The following is a 23677-nucleotide window of genomic DNA, read 5'->3' as shown; positions in this document are numbered from 1 at the left end:
TAAATGTTGTTATGAATGTTCGGGAGTTGATATAGAATATGGGGAAAGTTGTATAAACAAAGGAAATGCTGCCCAATTTTCTCTAGCATTAGTAAGCACGTTCACATAATCGATTAGCTAATGTTGGTGCGAATTCTCTTGAAGGTAGAAACGCGAGCATCGAAGGAGAACGATCAAACGATAGAATAGCTAAACGAAAGAGGTATGTGAGGCTAGTCCCTTCTTTCTAAGGCATGAATCCTATGATATGATATTCCCTCCTTCTTCATGATTTCCCTACGTATCGAAAACTGTGAGTCTACGATTATAAAGAGCATCCCACAAGATAAAGAAAAGAGATACGTTACGAGCATGACGATACCAATGATGAATATAAGTCTAGAAGTCCTAAATCTCATGATACGACATTCTTACGAAACTAATGATCCTTATGCAACTTCTATGATATTATGTTCCCTACCTCTCCGTGACTTTCTTATATTCCGGAACTAAGAGTCTATGTTCATAAATAGCCACGTGAGATAAAGATATGGGGCATGCTATGAGCACGATAATGAAGATGACGAGCTTAAGTCTAAAGATTCTAGAGTTCATGGTATAATGTTTCTACAAAGCTATCGATATTAAATATAATCTATTGATGTTGCTTGTTGTATACACTCATCTTATATGCTAATTCCCTCAAGGTGAGGCGGAATACTTATGAATGCTCCATAATGTAATCGGCGTTCTCGACCTTATGTCACCCCGATATTGTTATAGATTGCCTATAAGCTCTACTACATGTCTTATGACCAATGTTCCGATAAATTTCGAGTCTATCTTCATAGAGGATTTCATATGAGATAAAAGGTAAGAGTTATGCCATAGATGCGATGATGGTAGTGATGAGCCTAAGTCTAGAGATTATAAAGTCTATCATACGAAGTTCATGCTATGAATATGATATGATTTTCATAGATTGTCTTTAAATTCGAATGTATGCCTTATGGAAAGTTATGATAAGCTTATGAGATGTATATGATGGTAATGATGATGATGATGATATATATATATATATATATACCGAGCCTTGTTAGGGTCGGGTACGGAAGACATGTATGTGATATTGTCGAGCCACTACGTGGCCGAATACGGATAATGTTTTATGTGTATGAGCAGATACGGTACTACGATGATGAATTATATGACACAATGATGCATGCGCTATGATGATTCATGTACTACGATTATGTATATATGATATATGTATGAAATGTATTCATCCTTAAAGGTCACGCAGGTCTTGCCTTCACCTTATGACTTATGATTTCTCAATCATGTTTATTTCATTCATGCCTTACATACTCAGTACAATATTCGTATTGACGTCCATTTTCTTTGGAAGCTGTGTTCATGCCCACAGGTAGACAGGGAGACGACGCAGACCTATAGGAGCTATCCACAGAGTTACAGGAGCACTCCATTATTCCGGAGGTGCTAATTGGGTTTATCCTTTTGTGTGTATACACATATATATATATATATATATATATATATATATATATATATATATATATATATATATATATATATATATATATATATATATATGTATATGTATTTTGGGCATGACGGGGTCTTGTCCCGTCCATATGTCTAGTATTCTAGTAGAGGCTCGTAGATACGTATGTGTGGGTAATATGGTCTCACGATGCTACTATGGTGTATGTATTATTATTTTGATAGCCGAAGGACTTATGTATGTATATAAAGTAAATATGTTTCAAATGAAAAATAGTTTTTTCTATGATCGTGAGCATAAAACATATGAATGAACGCAGGATAAGTAATAGAATTAGTGGTGCTCGGTGGTTAGCCCCGGGTACCCGTCATGGCCCCAGTAGGGTCGTGACACTAGGGTTGTCATGAACATGGTGTAGAAACCCTAGTTTTAGTAGAGAATTATAATTTATGGATTATGAGGTGTGGGGAAGAACAACGATTTTCCCACACGTAGATAGTAACTCTACATACTTGGTAATGCTCCAAACTTGAATCAAAGACTTTAACTTTGAAGAAGATTTCCAAAATCTTGAATCTTGAACTTTGAGATGGGTTTTCTTGAAAACCCTAGGTTAGGAATGATGATTTTTTATTTAGATTACAAGGATATATATATTAGAATTGGCTTGGAATGATTAGAATAAGCTTACCTTGGTGTTCTTGATGATGGGAGACAATAGAAGGTCGTTCTAGGGCTTGGGGGTGTGGAGAATGAAGTGAAAAAGCCTTAAAGCGAAGTTTTAAAATTGTTGTCGGACCCATTTTACGCCCCATAAAAGTTTTACGAACCGTATATCCCACCGTAAATCAATCACAATGATTGCTGCTTCCCTTGTAGTCGTCAGCTCGTTCTTGACAGATCCGATCGGGTTTGGGATTTCTGGGCCAATTTTACGGCCTAAATCTACGGCCCGTATAATTTTCACGTCCCGTAAATTCCGCCGTAAATCGGCAGAACACTGTTTTAGTAAAACATGCATAACTTTTTATATAGATGTCTGTTTGACCTCCATAATATACCGTTGGAAAGGTATTTCAAATATCTACAACTTTCAAGAAGTAAATTTTCCCAAATTCCTTACATACTTTTCCGTATACTCATTTTAATTGAGACATGGTGCAAACTCACTTGAAAATACGCTCCGTAGGGTAGCTTCCGACTTTCCTTTGCTCAAGGACTCTTCTCATGTGTTGATTGGGTTTCAAACTCCATTTATACACTACTCAAATTGGGTTCATTATACCCCTGTCTTATGAGTCAAATCTTAGCCCGAATGCACGAGGTGTTACAAAATCGAACCCGGGTATGTTCCTTGGCATTAAAGGGCTTTACACTAGACCACTGATATTCTTTGTTCATATACTTACATTGATTTAATTTACACTGTTTTTTCGCTCTAAAACTCGACGGAGTCAACTCCGTCGATTTTTTATTAAAAAAAAAAAGCGACGGAGTCCGTCAGTTTATTTTAGAAAATAATATAAAAAATAATTATATTTTTTCGCGCATTTTTGCCCAAAACGCAGTCCCTCAGTTTTCTTTTTAAAAAAAATTATTGAAAAAACCGACGGAATCCGTCGGTTTTTTTTCGTTGGTTTTTGCCAGTTTTTTAGTAGTGTTAATAGATGAAAAAATTCAATTTGAGAGAATAGTTTCTTTGATAACTTTTTCAAGATGTCTCTAACATGAAAGGATACTGAAGCTGGAACTCAAAAGGAGGTCTCCCTCAATCTACCTAATCCGATTAACTTGATCGATGTAACGAGAATCCATCAAAAATCGATGATCACATGATTGAAGGATATAAATATTACTGTAGCTGATTTAAGAAGGGAAAATATTTTCATACAAGGTGTGGGATAAAGGGTAAAATTTGCTCTATGATTATTGATAGTTGAAGTGGCGTTAAGCGGAACTTACATGCATCAAACACACTATTCTTCATTTGCAGCAATAGTTGAATAGTTTTGGTGCTCTTAAGGTGACTAAGCAATGTCTGATTTCTTTCATTACTGAGAGGTATTCCTACAATGTTCTTTGTGATGTAATTAGAATGCAAGAAATTGGCATATCATGTTTGGGCGTACATGGTAGTTTAATAGGAATACAATAATTGATAGGAGAAAGATCAATAGAGTTTCTCTTGAGCTAAATATATATATATATATATATATATACACACTTGCACCTTTAACGTCATCCCAAATCTATGAAGATCAGAAATGTATGAGAAAAATAAAATTTTGAGAGAAAAAAGAATGATAAGGGAGTGTATGTTGACATTCCAATAGCGTAAAAAGGAGACCCTCCACGCCACTCTTATCTAGGGACCCAGAAAAAGGACTACTTAATATTTACATATGTAACAGAACAGGAAATTTTTATTGATATTCAATGGACATGGATTAATATCAAATTTAAACACGAAATTTCAAAGACACTGCACAAACACACATGGGGCCATCAAGATCATGTCTTGGAACTTTTGGCTCATGATGATTCCTTCAACAATATATTTCTCAAGGTGACGTGCCTCATTTTCATCTATCCCCTTGCTCTTTAAATTAAAATAAAGTCATTTAGGAATTTTTGATTGTTTTCGTACCGAAGTTCCTTTTGATTTACTGTGATTCTATTGAGATGAATTATAACCATCACTTTAGCTTATTTTCCACTTATGCGTACTTCACAACTAATAGATCTACAGACGCTTGTGGCCTAAAATATATAGTCTAGTGTAATGTTCTGGTTCTTTTCTTAAATAGGTCTGCACGTATACTGCTTCACGTAACTAAATTCATTTAATTGAGTAGAATCTCGAACATGCATACAAAATAAGTTAGTATAACATGAATATGGCACAACTAAAAGACAAACTTTAATTTCTACAAACTCATTAGTATTAGGTGGATAAGAAATGAATATTAGAAATTAATTTAGTTGTTTTCATGTTAAATCTCCTTTTGTGTTCTCCATCAGTACTTATTGAGATTCATCCGTTTAATTCTCAAGACTTTAAGGGCATAGTTATGTTTTTAAATGGTAAAGCTATTGGAAAACTTTAAAGTGGTCGTGATATGCAACGTATTTTTTTTCCACCGTGCAACCATCCTTGCTATTTGGGTTGTAATGAGGAAAAAAGTCATGTATGTGCAATCTAGTGAACCTTTTATAACCTTTTAAGCAAAAGTGGAAAGTTGAGTAAACACAAACCATAGATAATTTAATCATTTCCTCCTTGAATGATACTCCCTTAATCCCAATTTATATGAGGGTTGACCAATTTGGGGAATCAAACAACTCTTTCTCTTTTATTACAATTTCAAATAGTATTTTGTAATAAAATTTACATATTTAAAAACTATATAAAAAGTACTAGAAGTTTGCATAACTAATACTAATTTGCAATATATGAAAAGAGTTGGAGGAAATCGTAGTCAAAGAAATAGTTTTTTTTTTTTTTGTTTAATCAAAGAAATAGTTGTTTGACTCTCCAAGTAGCTGGTCAACCTTTATATAAATTGGGACGGATCGAAGTAGCAGTTGATTTCTTTTCATCCAATAACTAGTACTTTTTGACTTTGAAATTTTACTATTACGTGCTAGGTTTTTATAAAATATTGTTATTCAAACGGTTGGTCGAGCAAATTCTAAAAGTGAATTTACAAATAATGTTTGGTGGAGGAATACGATGAAAGTATCAGTTAGAAGTCACTCAGATTATTGCATTCTAATGTCTGCCTCTCGATGGTCATTGTTATAAAGATCCCTTTACCTTTTGGGGTCGTTTGGTTACTGTTGGGCTAAGACAGCCATAAATACTCATTTCTCTTTTCAGCTATCAATGTTGGACTTTGTTAGTATATACAACAATCTACTTCTTGAGCTAAGTTTCACCTGGCTCATCACCACGATCAACGGCTCTTCCCCTCGAACCAAGTTCTATGTGGCTCATTACCACAACCCACGGATCAATTTCCATCATCTAAGTATTTATGGCAACTGAAGCCCGTAACTAGCTTTTGTATGTGTGTGTCTCAAAGCTCGTAAGAAGAAGTAAACTGAGCCCCACGTCATCATCTTCCTTCACCATACTCGTCCCGCTAAATCTGGCTCTGATACTAATTGTTGAGCTAAAACAGTCAAAGATACTCTTAACATGATGTGATATTGTTCGTTTTGGACCAAGCCCTCATGATTTTCTCCAAAAGGTCTCACACTATTAAGAGTATTCAACAACTTATAAGTAACTCGTTTTTCTTTTCAACTATCAATGTGGGATTTTGTTCGCACATTCAATAAGTACGATATTTGGTTATAAAATTCAGCACACAGAAGAAGTTCTCAATAAAGAGTATCAAGAACATCTCTCTAAGTTCTAAGACCAAAAAAGATATGTCACATTTTTTTTAATTCCTGTACTGGTATAATTTCATCCTTAAGGAATTTAACAAGAAAACATTAATGAGAGATTTATAGTGACAGATTTACAATTAATCCTAACAAATTGGAAAAACACTTTAAAAGTTTTTTTCAGTAGGGAAAAAGGCCAAAAATGCCCCTTAGTTATGGAAAATAGAATAACTTTTCCCTCTGTTTGAATTTGATCCTAAATACGCCTTTCTTGTTGCAGGATGACTTAAATTTGCCTCTCAACTTGGAAATTGATAGAACAAATTTTCCCTGCGTTTGGATTTAGTACCAAATATAAATGTCACTATTGTTGAAGAACTTGCTCAAATTTGCCTCTCAAGTTGTCTTAATCTCAAATTCAATTTGTAGGTAAGATGGTTCAACAAGGAACTATGACTCAAATTTGCTAGACTTGGATTCTGGACTTTTCATGGAGACCCAACTATCTTGATTTCTTCTCCTATAAATACCCTTTCAAGCCACACACTTTTGCATCAACATTATATTATCTAACATTCTCTTCAGAAACACATACTCCTATATACTTTGCCAAGAAAGATGGAGAACTTCCCAGTTATCAACTTGGAAAAGCTCAATGGTTCTGAGAGATCAAACGCCATAGAAATGATTAAAGATGCTTGCGAGAACTGGGGTTTCTTTCAGGTAATTATAGTTTGCATGAACATATTACTTCCTTTGTTACATTTTATGTATTTTTTTTTCTTTTTTAGTTTGTTTAAAAACGAATGACACGTACTATGTTTAGTAAGTAATTAATTCTTTACTTCCAACTTTCTACTTGACATGTTTAAAACTACAAGATCTAAAAGACATTTTGGCATGTTATACACATTTTCGGTTTAAGATTACAAGATTCAAACTGTTTGTTTATGTCATTATTAAAGATGGTGAACCATGGAATTCCACATGATGTAATGGACATTGTGGAGAAACTGACAAAGGGACATTACTAGAAGTGCATGGAGCAGAGGTTCAAAGAATTGGTGGCCAGCAAATACCTTGAAGCTGTGCAAGCGGAGGTTACTGATTTGGATTGGGAAAGCACTTTCTCCTTGCGCCATCTTCCTATTTCTAACATCTCTCAAGTACCCAATCTTAATGACGAATATAGGTAATGCATACTATACGGAGCAAGATATATAATTTCTTACGAGGGTGTTTGGCTAAGCTTATAACCTGATCAAACTGGCTTATAAGCACTTTTTAGCTTATCTACGTGTTGGGTATTTTAGTCATTCTAACAAATAAATAGCTTATCAGTATTTTTGGACCAAATACATTAACTGCTTATTAACAATTTTTTCAACACTTCAATTCAAACGCATAACTGTTTGTTTATAGAATCAGCTTCAGCACTTAAAAATAATTTTCAGCACTTAAAACTTATCAGCTATTTACAATCAACTAATTCAAAGTGGTTGTTAGTTCAAAATTTTTAAGTTTATAGTAAATTCATGTCCCAAATGATGCAGATATGTCATGAGAGATTTTGCAAAGAGATTGGAGAAGTTGGCTGTGGAGTTGTTGGACTTGTTCTGTAAAAATCTTGGGGTTGAAAAGGGTAACTTGAAAAAAGGCCTTTAATGAATCAAAAGGTCCCAATTTTGGGTCTAAGGTAAGCAATTATTTATTTATTTTTTGTGCGGAGTGTCCTTCAAATGCACTGGTGTTTAATTTTTGCCCCTCAAATTGCTAGTCTTTAATTTTTACCCTTCGCCTAAAACTTCTAAATTCTAAAACTCCTAGGTTCCGGGTTCGAACCTCCGCTCAATCAAAAAAAAAAAATTTAAAAAATAACTAGATAGAACTTGGATTCGCAAGGTAGAGTTTTGCCTGCGAAACTCCGCCTTAAGGCAGAATTTTGCCTTCAAAACTCAATTTTAAGGCAGAATTCTACCTGAAGATAAAATTTTGCCTTAAGGCAGAGCTTGCTAAGGCATAGTTTGCCTGCAAAACTCTACCTTAAGGCATAGTTTGCAGACAAACTCTGCCCCATCAGGCATAATTTGCCTGCAAACTTTGCCTTAAGGGGAGTTTTGTAGGCAAACTCTACCCCATCAGGCAAATTTTGCCTGCAAACTCTGCCCCGTCAAGCATAATTTGCCTACAATCTCTGCCTTAAGATAGAGTTTTGCATGCAAACTATGGCCGATGGGGCAGAGTTTGTAGGCAACCTCTGTCTAGCGGATTTTTTTTTTTTTTAATTTTCGCCTGAGCAAGGGTTCGAACCCGAAACCTTGAGGTTTTAGGCGAAGGGCAAAAATTAAATATTTTTATTTTGATGGGCAAAAATTAAAGACCACCCAAAATAAGGGCATTACTGCAAATTGCCCAGCAATTATCCACCATGCCCCAAGCCAGATATGATAAAGGGATTGCGGGCCCACACAGATGCTGGTGGTAAAAATACTTCTATTCCAAGATGACAAAGTCAGTGGCCTTCAAATCCTCAAAGATGATCAATGGATTGATGTTCCTCCCATGCGCCACTCTATTGTGGTTAACCTCGGCAACCAACTTGAGGTAAAAAAAAAAAAAAATCACTCATCGATCAAATACTTTTAATTTTATTTTTGAAAAAAATATGTATTATAGAAAATATTTTCCATGAAAATGGATTCCGTCTGTTGAAAATGTGTAACCTTGTCTTAGAAAAAGAAAAATAGTTTTTGATTTGCATCGTACATGAATTTAGTTAGTTAATGTAATAAGGATATTAATGTTGTTTACCCCGGATTCGGTAATCAATTGAATTTGTGTGTGAGTATAGGATATGTGCTTGAGTCTCAATGTTTATTACAAACCGTGGATGAGAATGCTTATTGATAAGCGTGCAAGGGGCGCAAGTGACAGATGACTCCGCGTATGACCAATTTGATTGAAGAAATATGATATAGATGACAAACTTACAATGGAAAAAATCAATATTGAGATTGCAAGAACTGTATATATATATGTATTGTGTTACAAGTGTTCTTTTGAATAAAAGATCAACCAACCCCCAAAGGGAGGAGGGAATGCCCTATTTATAGTGATGAACCCATGGGCCTTCCTCAATATGAATTAATAAAATAATAATAAAAGGACAGCCCCTGTATGGATGTGATGGGATCTGACTGACGGCGCCGTCTGACACACGCATAGTTGGTAGCCGACCATGATGTGACACCACTGCTGCGCCCCAGTAACGGTCATAACGGACCAACGGACTCACGGGTACCGGACCACCGGCGGTAACCCCCCGGAAAGAGATCCGAACCTTCGGTGGCTTAAAAACCGGGACCGATGATGCTTCCGCTCGGCTTTGATCCGAATGCTTATCCGGAAACCCGATGCTTATACACGAACTTTCCCTCCTTTTCCTCCTCCGAGCCACGGTTACCCCGGATTGGCCCTCATCCGGTTTTCACCGTATACAGATAGCCCCACGCTTCCCGGACCAACGATCTATCGGAGTGATGGGAAGTGAATGAATCGTACATCCGGCCACCCGGTCGGCCAATTCTTATCACTTTATTTTGGCGGAAACGGCTGCGTTTCGTCTTCTTTTTTGTCGCCCACGTGTCCAATTCTGGTTTGTTCGTTCCTGTCAACCGCCTTTTACACGTCGTTTCGCATTAATGTCGCAACACGTGGCGATCCTCGATTGGCTGCCCTCGATAACCGTTCCTCCCTTACGCCTATATAAAGCCCCTCCTTTCCTCATTTTTCACTTTTCTGGTTTGCTCTCCCTTTTCTTCTTCCTTCTGTGCGTCAAAAACCATCCTTTCCGTTCACAAATTCGTTGCCAAACCTTCTCTTACCAATACAAAAAAAAAGAAAGGAAAGGGAATTAGTTTTGTCACTACTCTCGTCAATTGCTTCTTTGCTTCTTCAAATCGTCACTTCCTTCGTTTCCTTTAAGCCATTCCCTACTTTTCTCCTTTTCTTTCAATCATGTCTGAAACCACTTCTACAGACGTTCCTTCAATCTCGTCCCCGAGGGCCGAGGCCGTATCCCCGGTCAAACAAAAGGGTAATCCCGAAACTGCGGCCTCGGATATTATACCGGCAAAATTTAACTTCAACAAAGACCTGGAGGTAGAAAAACCCTCCGTTGTTTCAGACCGGGGATACGACGTAAAGCGATATCCTTCCTCTATAACCGAGGACAGGCTCGACACAGTCCGGACAGACTGCGGGTGGGACACACGCCCGGTAAGGGTTTTCGCACCCGGGCCAGATGAATCCATAATCGACCACCGGGAGGGGTTTTTGTACGTGTACACTTACCCCTTCACCCTTAAGCTCGACCCCCCGGTTGATCCGGTCATACTGGATATGTGCCGGACTTACGGCGTAACTTTGGCTCAGATCGGCCCAACTGTTTGGAGGGTCGTTGCCTGCCTCCGGTTGCTGGCCATCAGGGCTGAGAAGGAATTCTCATTGGGCCACCTAATACGTTTGTATTCCCCGAGGATATTCCGGGGTGGTGTCATAAGATTAGCCAAGCGCAGCCGGAACCCGTTCTTCTCGAAGATAGACGAAGACTGGGACAGGGGGTGGTTGGAACGCTACGTCCGGGTAAAATCCGAGGACATAATCCCGGCCTCCTATCAACCTTTTCCGGAGAAATGGAACGACAAACGTAAGTTCGATCCTTTGAGTAATCGTCATCATATGTTTAGTTGCTTACGGTATTGTTTTCTCACCACCCTTTCGCTACTTTACAACAAATGGATTTGTTCCCCCGGTTATTCGAGATCTGACTGAGTGGGTCACGGCGCTCCTCAACCAGCTTCCCTATGAGGACCGGACTTGGGCCCATTTATCACGCGGTCGATGGATCGCTCAAAATCATGGTAATATTTGGCTTCCCTTTGATCTCGTTGCCTCTTTAGCCATTCGAGGCCGTCAATTTCCTTAACCTGCCTATGCTTTTGTCATTCAGGCTTGCCGAAGGGTTCGGTGGCATCTAGATCGGAGTCGGGGGCTGCTTCCCCTGCACCGGTGTCCGCGTTCGACATGGCGGGTTCCGCTCGCGTTCTCGCCGAAGCCGCCAAAAGGAAACGACCCCCCGAAAAGGGCCAACCGTCCAAACGAAAGAAAGCAAGGAGTGTTGCCCGGCCACCGAGGGAGGAGGTGGAGTCCGACATCATTGTTCGGAGGGTAGACCCGGCACCGTTAGCGGCCCCAGTACCCGAGGAGACTGCCTCCGAACCGCCCTTGCCTTCTATGAATGAAGGTATCTTAATTCTCGCTCTTCTTTCAAGCGCGGAAGAAATCCTTTCCCCGGCCCCTCTTCGGTCGGTTGACTTCGTCGACATTTCAGTTGAAACTTCTTCGGAAGATACTCCCCTGCAAAGGAGAAAAGGAGCCGGGGAAACGGCTGTTGCTGCAACCGATCAAGGGACCGTTCCAGTTCCGGAGACCGAAGCCCCCACTCAGGCTCGTCCATCGCCCGGCCACGAACCGGTTTCTACTTCCGAGCCCCCGGCCCTCGCCAGGAATATTGAGTCTATACCGAGTTCGTCTACCCCTGCCCCGAGGGTTGCAGACTTCGAAGATATGTTTTCAGCCACTTCTCCGGCTACCGGTGAAGCTGCGGGTTTTGGCCATCTTCCAATTCCTCGGGTCACGAGGTCGGCCAACCGACAGTCAGAATCTGGCTCTAGGGATAACCTGGTGACCATCTTCCCAACCCCGAGCGTTGAGCCGAGAAGGACCAGATAGGCCGTAGTCACCGTCCCCGAGGATTGTGGCTTTCTATCACGTCCGGTAGGGGTGGCAAGTTATTTGCGTCCTCTTGTTTCCGACTCGGATAAGCGCAAAATGACCGGGGTCACTTGGCAATGCCTCATGAACGAAGGCATGCACGCGGGCAACCGGGTAGAACTTACAGCCATCTTTGCATATCAATCAGATTTTGCGCTCATTTTGGTTTTGATTCCTTATGTTTGCTTTCCTTGCAGAGTGTAGTACTGGTGAACGAAGCCTTCATCCGTGCCCAACATGAGATGGATGATCTCTGAGGCCAACTAGACGCCCAGGGCCGAGAAACGGAGAAATACAAGCACCTCCTCCGAGAGAAAGAGGAAGAGTTGAGCCAGGCCGCCGTTCTCGCCAACCTTCATCCCGAACTCGATGCGGCTAAGGACGAAAGTTTTCATTTAAAAAATGAGTTGGCCGCCATGACTGATTATAACCGAAGCCTCGAGGCTGATAAGATTTGCCTCAGCCGAGACAAAGCTCAGTTTTCGTCAAGGCTGGACGAGTTGGAGACCACTGTCTCTCAACTCCGAGGGGAACTTGACTTGGTGAAAGCCGATGCGACTATCTTGGCCGAGAGGAATCGGCAACTGGAATCTGATACCGCCCTGTACGAAAAACACATGAAAGTTTTCGAAGAGAAGGCCGAGGAGCGGTCTCGGATGAGTGAGGGCTTAAAAGCCGAGCTGGAGGAGCCGATGAGTGCCAACGACGTTCTTAAGGCCGAGCTAGAAGCTGCTGTCCACATGAGGACTATCGCATGTGGCAGGCCGAGCTGAGCTAGAGGTTAAGTTGGCTAAGGTTGAGGCCGACTTGGAAGAAGCCTGGAAAGTCGTGGAGACGGCCGAGGCCCATACTGCAATTGTTGCCGAGTATGAGAAGTGGAAGTCTCGGCGGCTCACCCTTGAAGAGGCCGATCGCGGATTATCCGATCTTCCGGCCCTGATTACCCAGGCCAAGGAGATGGAGGAGGAGGCCAACCGTGCCCTTGGGTCCGACTCGGATGACTCCGAACGAACCGAGTCCGATTATTCTGACTCTAGCCGTGCTGAGTAGCATAGGATCTTTTTTATTTTTGATGTAAATGTACTCTTTATAAAAGTATCCTTTGCGTATACGAAAGTTACACTTCTCTTGTGTCTTCGTTTGATTGCTTGTTTTTATTCTGCCTTGAACTATTGGTCCGAATTTCGGACAAGATGATCCGTGGTCGTTGATTAATTCTGCCCGTGGGACTTATCTTTAAGGCCGATTTGAGATGACCTCACTTCGCCCAGTTTTTTGGGCGTACAGCTTGAGCACTGCCAAAATATTGGTTATTGTAATGACTTTTGTATTACAAGTGTTCGTACATATAGGAGAATTTTCATTCCTTGTACCTTTGCCATAGCAAACACTAAATGGGACACGATTCATTGCGATCGTTTGGCCCTTACATCGAAGTCGGAGGCCGGCGGCCGGCCTATGCTTTTGCCGTGGCAAATGTTGAATGGGACACGATTCATTATGATCGTTTGGTCCTTACATCGAAGTCGGAGGCCGGCCTATGCTTTTGCCGTGGAAAATGTTGAATGGGACACGATTCATTATGATCGTTTGGTCCTTACATCGAAGGCGGTGGCCAGTGGCCGGCCTATGCTTTTGCCGTGGCAAATGTTGAATGGGACACGATTCATTATGATCGTTTGGTCCTTACATCGAAGGCGGTGGCCGGTGGCCGGCCTATGCTTTTGCCGTGGCAAATGCTGAATTTCTTCCCTTGTTTCTCTTTATTGTGCCATGCCTCGATGTGGGTACTGTGGCCCCTTAACACTGATCCGAGCTTCGAGGTCGGGTGAGTGTTACCAAGCCCTCACTCGGAAGATGCAACCTCGGGTGTCCGAGTTCTGGCCCTTGGCCTTTATTGCGTAGCACGTTGTACTCGTTGCCTCATTAAAAACCTTGGCGGAAAACCCATTTTGGGACAAAACCGCACTTAAGGAAAAGAGTGCAACACGTGCTTTCAGTCCTAAGTTTCTATTTTTGTGTCGTGTTCGATTTCCTGCAAAAAGACAATACGGTTAACAGAAGGTATATGAGAGGATCATACCTTAGCAGTAATATCTTTTCAGATGGGCTATGTTCCAGTTGTTGCGTAGGCATTGTCCATCCATGGACTCCAGCTGGTACGATCCTTTGCCTGTTACACCGGTCACCTGTACGGCCCTTCCCAGTTTGGTCCTAGCTTTCCCTCATTTGGGTTTTTTGTATGCAAAGTGACTTTTCGAAGTACCAAGTCCCCAACCCGGAAATGCCGAAAGTTGTCTCTCCGATTGTAGTACCTTTCCATCCTCTGCTTTTGAGCCGCAATTCGGACCAATGTTCTTTCGCGCATCTCATCTGCCAGGTCGAGCCTTACGACCATGGCCTCCTCGTTTAACTCCTCGGTTGCATACCTGAAACGGAGAGTCGGCTCGCCAACCTCGACGGGGATAAGGGCTTCGGTCCCGTATACCAACGAGAAAGGGGTCTCGCCCGTGCTGGACTTGGCCGTGGTTCGGTAAGCCCATAATACCTCCGGCAACACTTCTCTCCAACGGTGCTTCGATGCTTCCAGCCGCTTCCTTAGACTTTGGATTATTGTCTTGTTAGTGGATTCCGCCTGTCCGTTTGCACACGGGTGATATGGGGTCGACACAATCTTCTTGATCTTCAACCCCTCGAGGAAACTGTTGACCTTACTACCCATGAACTGAGGACCGTTATCACAAGTTATTTCGGCTGGAATGCCGAAACGGCAGACGATGTGGTCCCAAACGAAGTCGATAACCTCCTTTTCTCTGATTTTTTCAAAGGCCTGCGCTTCGACCCATGTAGAAAATTAGTCAGTCATAAATAAAATAAAGCGTGCCTTACCTGGTGCCCGGGGTAACGGACCCACGATGTCCATTCCCCATTTCATGAACGGCCATGGTGAGACCACTGAATGCAACGACTCCCCGGGCCGGTGAACCATCGGGGCATGCCTCTGACACCCGTCACATTTTCGGACGAAGTTTCTCGTGTCTTCATCCATCTGATTCCAGTAATACCCGGCCCTGATCAGCTTCCGGACCAGAGCTTCCGCACCAGAGTGATTGCCACAGGTCCCTTCATGTACTTCCCTCATCACATACTCCGTTTCCCCGGGGCCCAAACATTTAGCCAAGGGTCCATGGAAAGAGCATCGGTATAATTGGCCGTCCACTAAGCAAAATTGGGCTGCCTTTGTTCGTAACGAACGCGACTCCTTCGGGTCGCTTGGAAGCTTATTATCACGCAAGTAGTCAATGTATTTGTTGCGCCAATCCCAAGTCAGACCTGTCGATTATATTTCAGCGTGTCCGCTTTCTATGGCCGTTCTTGTCAGTAGCACCGTTTCTCCGGAGTTGATTTCGACTGTTATACCCCATTTTAACCGGGTTAGAGTGGAGTACAACATATTGGAGATTCCTAACCAGTGTGTTTTTTAAGGAGTCGTCACCTAATTGATTTTACGGTGAATTAGGACACCTAATTATTAACTAGGGTAAAACTAATTAAACCTCCGTTAATAGTCTGCTTAACCAGTGTGATTCTAGGTAAGGATTCTATATTATCCTAAAGGGAAGGGGTTAGGCATCCCTTAGAATCCGTTAACTTACGGTTATCCGATCAAACTTAGGTTAATTAATTAATGCTAAATAAGATGTCTGAAATTTTAAGAAAATGGGCTAAGAAATGTTGCTAAGATTTTTAAGAAAAAATATAAGAATATTGCTCAAGATAGGATGTAGAGAAAATATAATAATTTGCATAAAAAATGATTTTTAATGTCATTCAAAATAAGGCTTATAAAAGTTGCTAAGGTTTTAAATAAAAATGCTATTTAGAATGAGATTTATAGGAAATATAATAATTTACATAAAAGAAACTTCAAATGCCATTTAAAATAAACTTATAAATGTTGCAAAAAAAAAAAACTTTAGATAATAATGCTATTTAAAATAAGATTTGCATAAAATATATAAATAGAAGAAAATGCGAGTTTGTGCAACGTTTTGATAAATACTTGAAACAACCAAATGATGAGGTACTAATTGACTTTGCTTTTTTAGAAATATAAACAAAATTGTGTTTTATTAACTACATTCGGCTAAAAGTATGCATAATTTGAATGACCTTAAAAGATGTTTACAAAATATTCTTTAGTTCTTTTCCTTAAACTAACTACCCATTCGTAAACTAAACCTATTAATTCGTTACGGTTTATCTAAACTAAAAAAAGTTAGTTGCAAATACAAATTAATGTGCACAAAAAATAAAATGAAAGGGCCAATGATTATCAAATGGGCCAGCCCACTTTTGAGGGACTGCTGCTGCTGCTGTTGGGCTTTTAGCCCAGAATTTTTATTTGCTGCGGATTGGGCTGCTGCTGCTACTATCTATTGGGCCTCGGCCCAGAACTCATATTTTACTTCTTCAGGTGCAGCGAACTAGGGTGCGAATTTTGATGTCTGCTTGAACACTTGGAATCTACCTCGACACAAACTCGAATCCAACAGATTCCAAAGGGGGTAAAATAAACGAAACAGCGGTTTCTGGTTCGACTCGATATCAAGCCACTGGTGTTGTTGCTGAACACTATATTTTTAGGGGATTTTAGGCTACTAAAATTGTATTTTTTCGTAGTTGGTATTCTCGCGATTCAAAAAAGGTATCAGTGTTTGGGGAATTTCATAAAAAAAACCCCTATAACAGAGATTTCTGGTCCAAAAAAAAGGCCCCCCAAAACGATTCAAAAACCTTTATTTATAGGGTTCTCGGTTGAAGAACCAATGACGGAGGGAGAAGAGGAATGGGGACAAGAAGGAATGGGGATGGCAGAAGACGTGGGGAACCAACGGAGGTGGGGGTGACAGGTGAGGGAAGAGGCGAGCAGTGGGGTAAAGTGGGAGTATAGAGGAGTGTGGGGTGGTAGAGGTCACGTGGGGGAGAGACGATGAAGTGGGGGTGTCAGGGAGCGTGGAGATGCAACGGCGTGGAGGAATCGATAGGTGTGGGCGTGATATGGTGAATGGAGGTGGGGATCACGTGGTGTGGTAGGGGTGTGTCAGATGAAGCAGTGGGGGTGAGGGTGCGATGGAGTGGAAGGTGGAGGTGGTGGGTTGGTGATGATGGTAGGTGACGATGAAGGGGTGTAGGTGGCGGAGGTTGGAGGCGGTGAAGATGGGTGGCGACGAGAAAGGGAAAGGGGAAGGTTGAGCTGCGGCGGAAAAAATGGGGAAAATGAAGGAGAACCCTAAAAGGGTTCCCTTATTCGAATGACAAAATGGATCGGACCCGGTCCACTTGTGGACCGGGTCAATTTTAGACTGGGTATTAAAAAGAATAGGCTAATAAATTAAAACACGAATTATTCTAAAAATTGAGATAAGGGATATGGACTAGTCCAAAATTATCAGGAGTCAAACAGGCTTTAATTTGGAGTCCGGTAAGTCAAAATGCGGACCGAGCGCAAGAAATAGTTTGACTTCTAAATTTGAATCAGAGACCGATTTTGATCAACGATGTACTAAGGGTGCCAGAATATCACCTGGTACGAAAAATGTGCAATTGTAAAAAGACCCGGATAATGAAATTTATGCTGTTGCAATGACCGTGTGATAAAAAATTTTGACGATAAATAAAGCTATCATTTTAAACGCGCGAGAATAAATGCGGTGTGTATGCGGTAGTTGATAAAATGCCGAGAAGGGTCAGTTTCAATGATACCAAATACCGTAACGAATAACTGGCGGTGATAACACTGCAAAATAATGATAATAATAATAATAGTATTAATAATCAATAACACTGATAATGATAAATAATGGTGATAATACTGATGCCCATAATAATGATTGTAGTGGTAATAATAATAATAATAATAATAATAATAATAATAATAATAATAATAATAATAATAATAATAATAATAATAATAATAATAATAATAATAACAATAATAATAATAACAACAACTATTGATGGTTAATAACAAAGCAGCAATAATAATAATGATAATAAATTAATAATAATAATAATACTAAAGATGGTAATTAATAATAAAAGATAATGATAATAATAATAAATAACAATTATCGATAATAAAATAACAGTAAATGATAATAAATTAATGATAATAATAATAATAATAATAATAATAATAATAATAAAAGAATAACAGTTATTGATAATAACAAAAGTGATAATTAATAATGATAATAATGGCGATAATAAAATAATATGATAATGATAATAAAATAATAATAATAGTAAATAACAATTGTCGATAAAACAATGATCATAATAAAACAGCGATGATAATGATGATTAATAATTAATAACAACATAACACTGATAATACTAATTAATAATAATAATAATAATAATGATAATAATTGGGAATAACCAGAATGATAATAATTAATGACAATTAGTAATAATAATAATTTAAGAATAGTAACAATAATTAATAATAGTGATAATAATAATAATAATCATAATAATAATAATAATAATTATTATTATTATAATTGCAGTAGGATAATAAACGTGGGTGTTAATAAAAGACTTAATAATTATAGTAAGACTTAAACGCGTGTTTTATCAATTTCTCGAAATACCAGAAGTGTAAGTAGGTATTTTGGAGGAGAGGCGGGACAAAATTGGGTGTCAACAACTTGTCCCTCTTTGCCTGGTAATTCAAAAGAATTTTCGGGCAAAGACGTTGACTTAGTAGCCTATTTTGTCCCGGCTAAAGGACGATGATGGATTAAGGGTAAAGAAAAATTACGGCCGAAATCCGGTCTTCGAATTGCCTACATATCTCGGGTTGCACGAGAATCAGGCCGCGTGTAGTTCTGGGAAGACTACGACACCTATGACTGGCATTCACGATTTGACGCGAGTCTTCGCAAAATATTGTCCCAATGTCGAATTACAATGACACTGGGTATTGTGATAGAGCTCTAAAAATTGAGTGTGCTGGGACGCGAATGGAAAATTTTGAAATTGGAGTCGAGTGTTCGAGGTAGATCTTTGACCCTTGTCGGGAAGTCTGCTTATCCTTCCCGACGTATTGCCCCAGTTCGCTGCCGAAGAAATAGTTCCACGTTGCAATAAAGCTCCTGCGAAACTTTAAACTAGATGAAAATAGTCAGTAAGAACAAATATTGAAATAAAACGATGCAAGCGCGGCGCAATGTGGCTGCGAGCATATGCGGAGCATTAACAAAATAATAATAAAACAGGAAAGGTGTGGTGCAATGTCTTTATATGGAAATTTTAAAAAGAGCGATGCATGGCCCACGTACAAGGCGGTGCTCAGCCTTATGTAGAAATTCACAAGGGGCGGTGCCTGGCCCATGTGATATATGAATGCGATGCAAAGGGCGGTGCATGGCCCATGTAATATATGAATGCGATCCAAAGGGCGGTGCATGGCCCATATAATGTATGAAAAGGCGGTGCGCAGCCATATGCAGGAATTACAAAGGGCGGTGCATGGCCCATGTAATACGTGAAAGGGATGCGAAGGGCGGTGCTCAGCCTTATGCAGAAATTTTAAAAGGGCGGTGCATGGCCCAGTAAATGTGCGAAAACGACGCGAAGAGCGGTGCGCAGCTCCTGCGTCATATGAAAGGCGGTGCATGGCCTTATGCAGAAATTTAAAAGGGCGATGCATGGCCCAATAAATATATGAAAACGATGCGAGGAGCGGTGCGCAGCTCCTGCATCATATGAAAGGCGGTGCATGGTCTTATACAGAAATTTTAAAAGGGCGGTGCATGGCCCAGTAAATGTATGAAAACGATGCGAAGAGCGGTGCGCAGCTTCCTGCATCATATGAAAGGCGGTGCATGGCCTTATGCAGAAATTTAAACGGGCGGTGCATGGCCCGGTAAATATATGAAAGCGATGCGAGGGCGGTGCGCAGCCCATGCATCATATGAAAGGCGGTGCATGGCCTTATGCAGAAATTTAAACGGGCGGTGCATGGCCCGGTAAATATATGAAAGCGATGCGAAGAGCGGTGCGCAGCTCATGCATCATATGAAAGGCGGTGCATGGCCTTATGCAGAAATTTTAAAAGGGCGGTGCATGGCCCAGTAAATATATGAAAGCGATGCAAGGGCGGTGCGCAGCCCATGCATCATATGAAAGGCGGTGCATGGCCTTATGCAGAAATTTAAAAGGGCGATGCATGGCCCAATAAATATATGAAAACGATGCGAGGAGCGGTGCGCAGCTCCTGCATCATATGAAAGGCGGTGCATGGCCTTATGCAGAAATTTTAAAAGGGCGGTGCATGGCCCAGTAAATGTATGAAAACGATGCGAAGAGCGGTGCGCAGCTTCCTGCATCATATGAAAGGCGGTGCATGGCCTTATGCAGAAATTTAAACGGGCGGTGCATGGCCCGGTAAATATATGAAAGCGATGCGAGGGCGGTGCGCAGCCCATGCATCATATGAAAGGCGGTGCATGGCCTTATGCAGAAATTTAAACGGGCGGTGCATGGCCCGATAAATATATGAAAGCGATGCAAGGGTGGTGCGCAGCCCATGCATCATATGAAAGGCGGTGCATGGCCTTATGCAGAAATTTAAACGGGCGGTGCATGGCCCGGTAAATATATGAAAGCGATGCGAGGGCGGTGCGCAGCCCATGCATCATATGAAAGGCGGTGCATGGCCTTATGCAGAAATTTAAACGGGCGGTGCATGGCCCGGTAAATATATAAAAGCGATGCAAGGGCGGTGCGCAGCCCATGCATCATATGAAAGGCGGTGCATGGCCTTATGCAGATGCAGTGCAATGGGGCCGCGAACATACGCAAGGGCATTTGAAAATAAATAAAGCAATGTATTCGAAGACAATAGAAAATATTTGTGCGTTGATATATATTTGAACAGATAATTTGCAAGGTTAGCCTATCGTGATTGCCGAGAGTTATTGACATTTGAAGGCGCAATTGATAGAAGAATGCTAAAACTGTTTGACATGCCATCCTTACAAGGTTGTACATATTTTAGCTTCTGCGACTTGGAAACCTGCATCCAAAGAAAATTTTGTAAGCTTGGGGAGGGGGTTGATTCGCGTTGACTTTGAGAATCTGGCTCTTTGCGCTTCATGCCTCCGACTTTGTCTGGACTTGTAACCTCCGCTCATCCCTAAGTCTTGGCCAACTAATAAAACGATCTGATTAAAATCATATTATTTCAAAATAAAATAGACATAGTAAAATATGGGTATAGTGATAAATAATTTCTGTTGAACTTGGAACTGTGACACATTGTGAAACAAAGCGAATGCCCCTTCTTCGAAGCTTTCTTATGTCTTCTGACCACGACTCTTCACGTCTCTCTATGTCGCTCGCGACGATACCCTTAAAAATTTGTCCCAGTTTCTAGCATAGGACGATGTGTAACTTTAAAGAGGGCGAGACCGAGCCCGACATAGGCTGCCTACGTATCCCCTCTGGGAATCAGGTCAGGCGTAGTTCGTAGATTACAAGCAGAAATAAAATTGAGGTTTTGTAAGAAAGTGACCGAGGCCTATGCGGGCCGCCTACGTATCCCCCATGGGAATCAGGCCAAGCGTAGTTCATAATACAAGTAGAATGAGATCTTATCCTGAAAATCTGACCCGATATAGGTTTGTTACGCCTCCCGCCGAGGGAGAGAAACGCCATTACATGGAAAATTATTGCAGAATATTACATACAAAATGAAGAAAAGGCTCTTAAATGTAATATCTCTTGACGGCGTCTGCGTTGATAGCTTTCGGCCAAATTTCGCCGTCCATTTCTGCTAAGACTAAAACCCCTCCAGTCAATACCCGATGAACCATATAAGGTCCTTGCCAGTTAGGCGCGAATTTCCCTTTAGCTTCATCTTGACATGGGAATATGCGTTTCAATACCAATTGCCCTGTTTTGAATTGCCTCGGTCTTACCTTCTTGTTGAAAGCTCTGGTCATTCTATTCTGATAAAGCAGCCCATGACAAACTGCATTCAATCTCTTTTCGTCGATGAGCATCAATTGTTCATATCGATTCTGTACCCACTTAGCGTCACTTAACTCAGCTTCTTGGATGATTCTCAGAGATGGGATTTCTACCTCAGCAGGTAACACCGCCTCTGTCCCGTAGACCAAAAGATAAGGCGTCGCCCCCATTGAAGTCCTCACAGTAGTGCGATACCCGAGAAGAGCTAACGACAGTTTTTCATGCCAATGCCTGTAATTATCGATCATTTTCCTTAATATTCTCTTGATATTTTTGTTGGCTGCTTCAACTGCCCCGTTCATCTGAGGGCGATAAGGAGTGGAATTGCGATGAGTAATCTTGAAGGTATCGCAAATCTCCCGCATTAGATCACTGTTAAGGTTAGCGCCGTTATCCGTTATGATTGACTCTGGGACTCCGAATCGGCAAATAATGTTGTTCCGAACGAAATTCGCTACCACCTTTTTTGTTACCGACTTATGTGAAGATGCCTCCACCCACTTTGTGAAATAATCAATGGCTACCAAAATGAACCTATGCCCATTCGACGCGGCTGGCTCGATAGGACCGATGACATCCATACCCCAAGCTGCGAAAGGCCACGGAGAACTCGTCACATTCAATTCATTTGGCGGAACTCGAATCAAATCACCATGAATTTGACATCGGTGACATTTCTGCACAAAACGGATACAATCGGACTCCATAGTCATCCAGAAATAGCCTGCGCGAAGGATTTTCTTGGCCAGTGTGAAGCCATTCATATGAGGCCCACATGTGCCGCCATGCACTTCTTCAATCAAACGGACCGCTTCTTTAGCATCAACGCATCTTAATAATCCTAAATCGGGGGTCCTTCTATACAGGATTTCTCCACTTAGGAAGAAATGGTTTGCTAACCTCCGAAGCGTTTTCTTCTGAACACTGGTTATGCCTTCCGGATAGTCTCCTGTCTTAAGATATTTGTTAATGTCGTAGTACCAAGGTTCTCCATCAGGCTCTTCGTCCACATAGAAGTAATGTGCATGTTGATCATGCACATTTATCTTGATAGGATCTATGCTATTCTTGTCCGGATGCTGAATCATAGAAGACAAAGTGGCCAAAGCATCAGCGAACTCGTTCTGTGTCCTTGGAACGTGTTTGAATTCTACCTTGATGAATCTTTTACACAAATCTTTCACGCAGTGCAAGTACGGGAGTATCTTCCCGTTCTTAGTGGTCCATTCGCCTCGCACTTGATGAACCAGCAAATCTGAATCGCCTATAACCAAAAGCTCTTGTATATGCATGTCAACGGCCATTCTGAGGCCAAGAATACAAGCCTCATATTCTGCCATATTATTGGTACACGGGAACTTGAGCTTTGCTGAAATGGGGTAATGCTGCCCTGACTCTGAAATCAAGACTGCTCCAACGCCGACTCCTTTAGAATTTACCGCCCCATCGAAGAACAGTCTCCACCCCGGGTACTCTTCTGCGATATCTTCCCCGATGAACAACGCTTCTTCATCCGGGAAATAAGTTTTAAGGGGTATGTATTCCCCACCCACAGGATTTTCTGCAAGATGATCTGCTATCGCCTGCCCTTTGACAGCCTTTTGGGTAACATACACAATGTCGAACTCACTCAGCAACATCTGCCATTTGGCTAGCTTTCCGGTAGGCATAGGCTTCTGAAAAATATACTTGAGTGGGTCCATTCTTGAGATGAGGCAAGTAGTATATGCAGACAGATAATGTCTCAACTTCTGTGCAACCCAAGTCAAAGCACAACATGTGCGTTCCAATAACGTGTATCGCGCCTCGTAAGGCGTGAACTTTTTGCTCAAGTAGTATATTGCTTGCTCCCTCCTTCCTGTTTCGTCATGTTGTCCTAATACGCATCCGAAAGCGTTT

General features: G+C 41.2%; 1 pseudogene; it reads left to right on the top strand.

Moving 5' to 3' along the window:
• Window positions 1–6437: 6437 nt before the first annotated feature.
• Window positions 6438–23677, top strand: part of LOC132616901 (1-aminocyclopropane-1-carboxylate oxidase 3-like) — a 36047-nt pseudogene continuing 18807 nt past the window's right edge.

The sequence above is a fragment of the Lycium barbarum genome, chromosome 11 (assembly GCF_019175385.1).
Source record: "Lycium barbarum isolate Lr01 chromosome 11, ASM1917538v2, whole genome shotgun sequence".
Classification (NCBI taxonomy): Eukaryota; Viridiplantae; Streptophyta; class Magnoliopsida; order Solanales; family Solanaceae; genus Lycium; species Lycium barbarum.
This window is presented reverse-complemented; position numbering and strand designations above follow the sequence as displayed.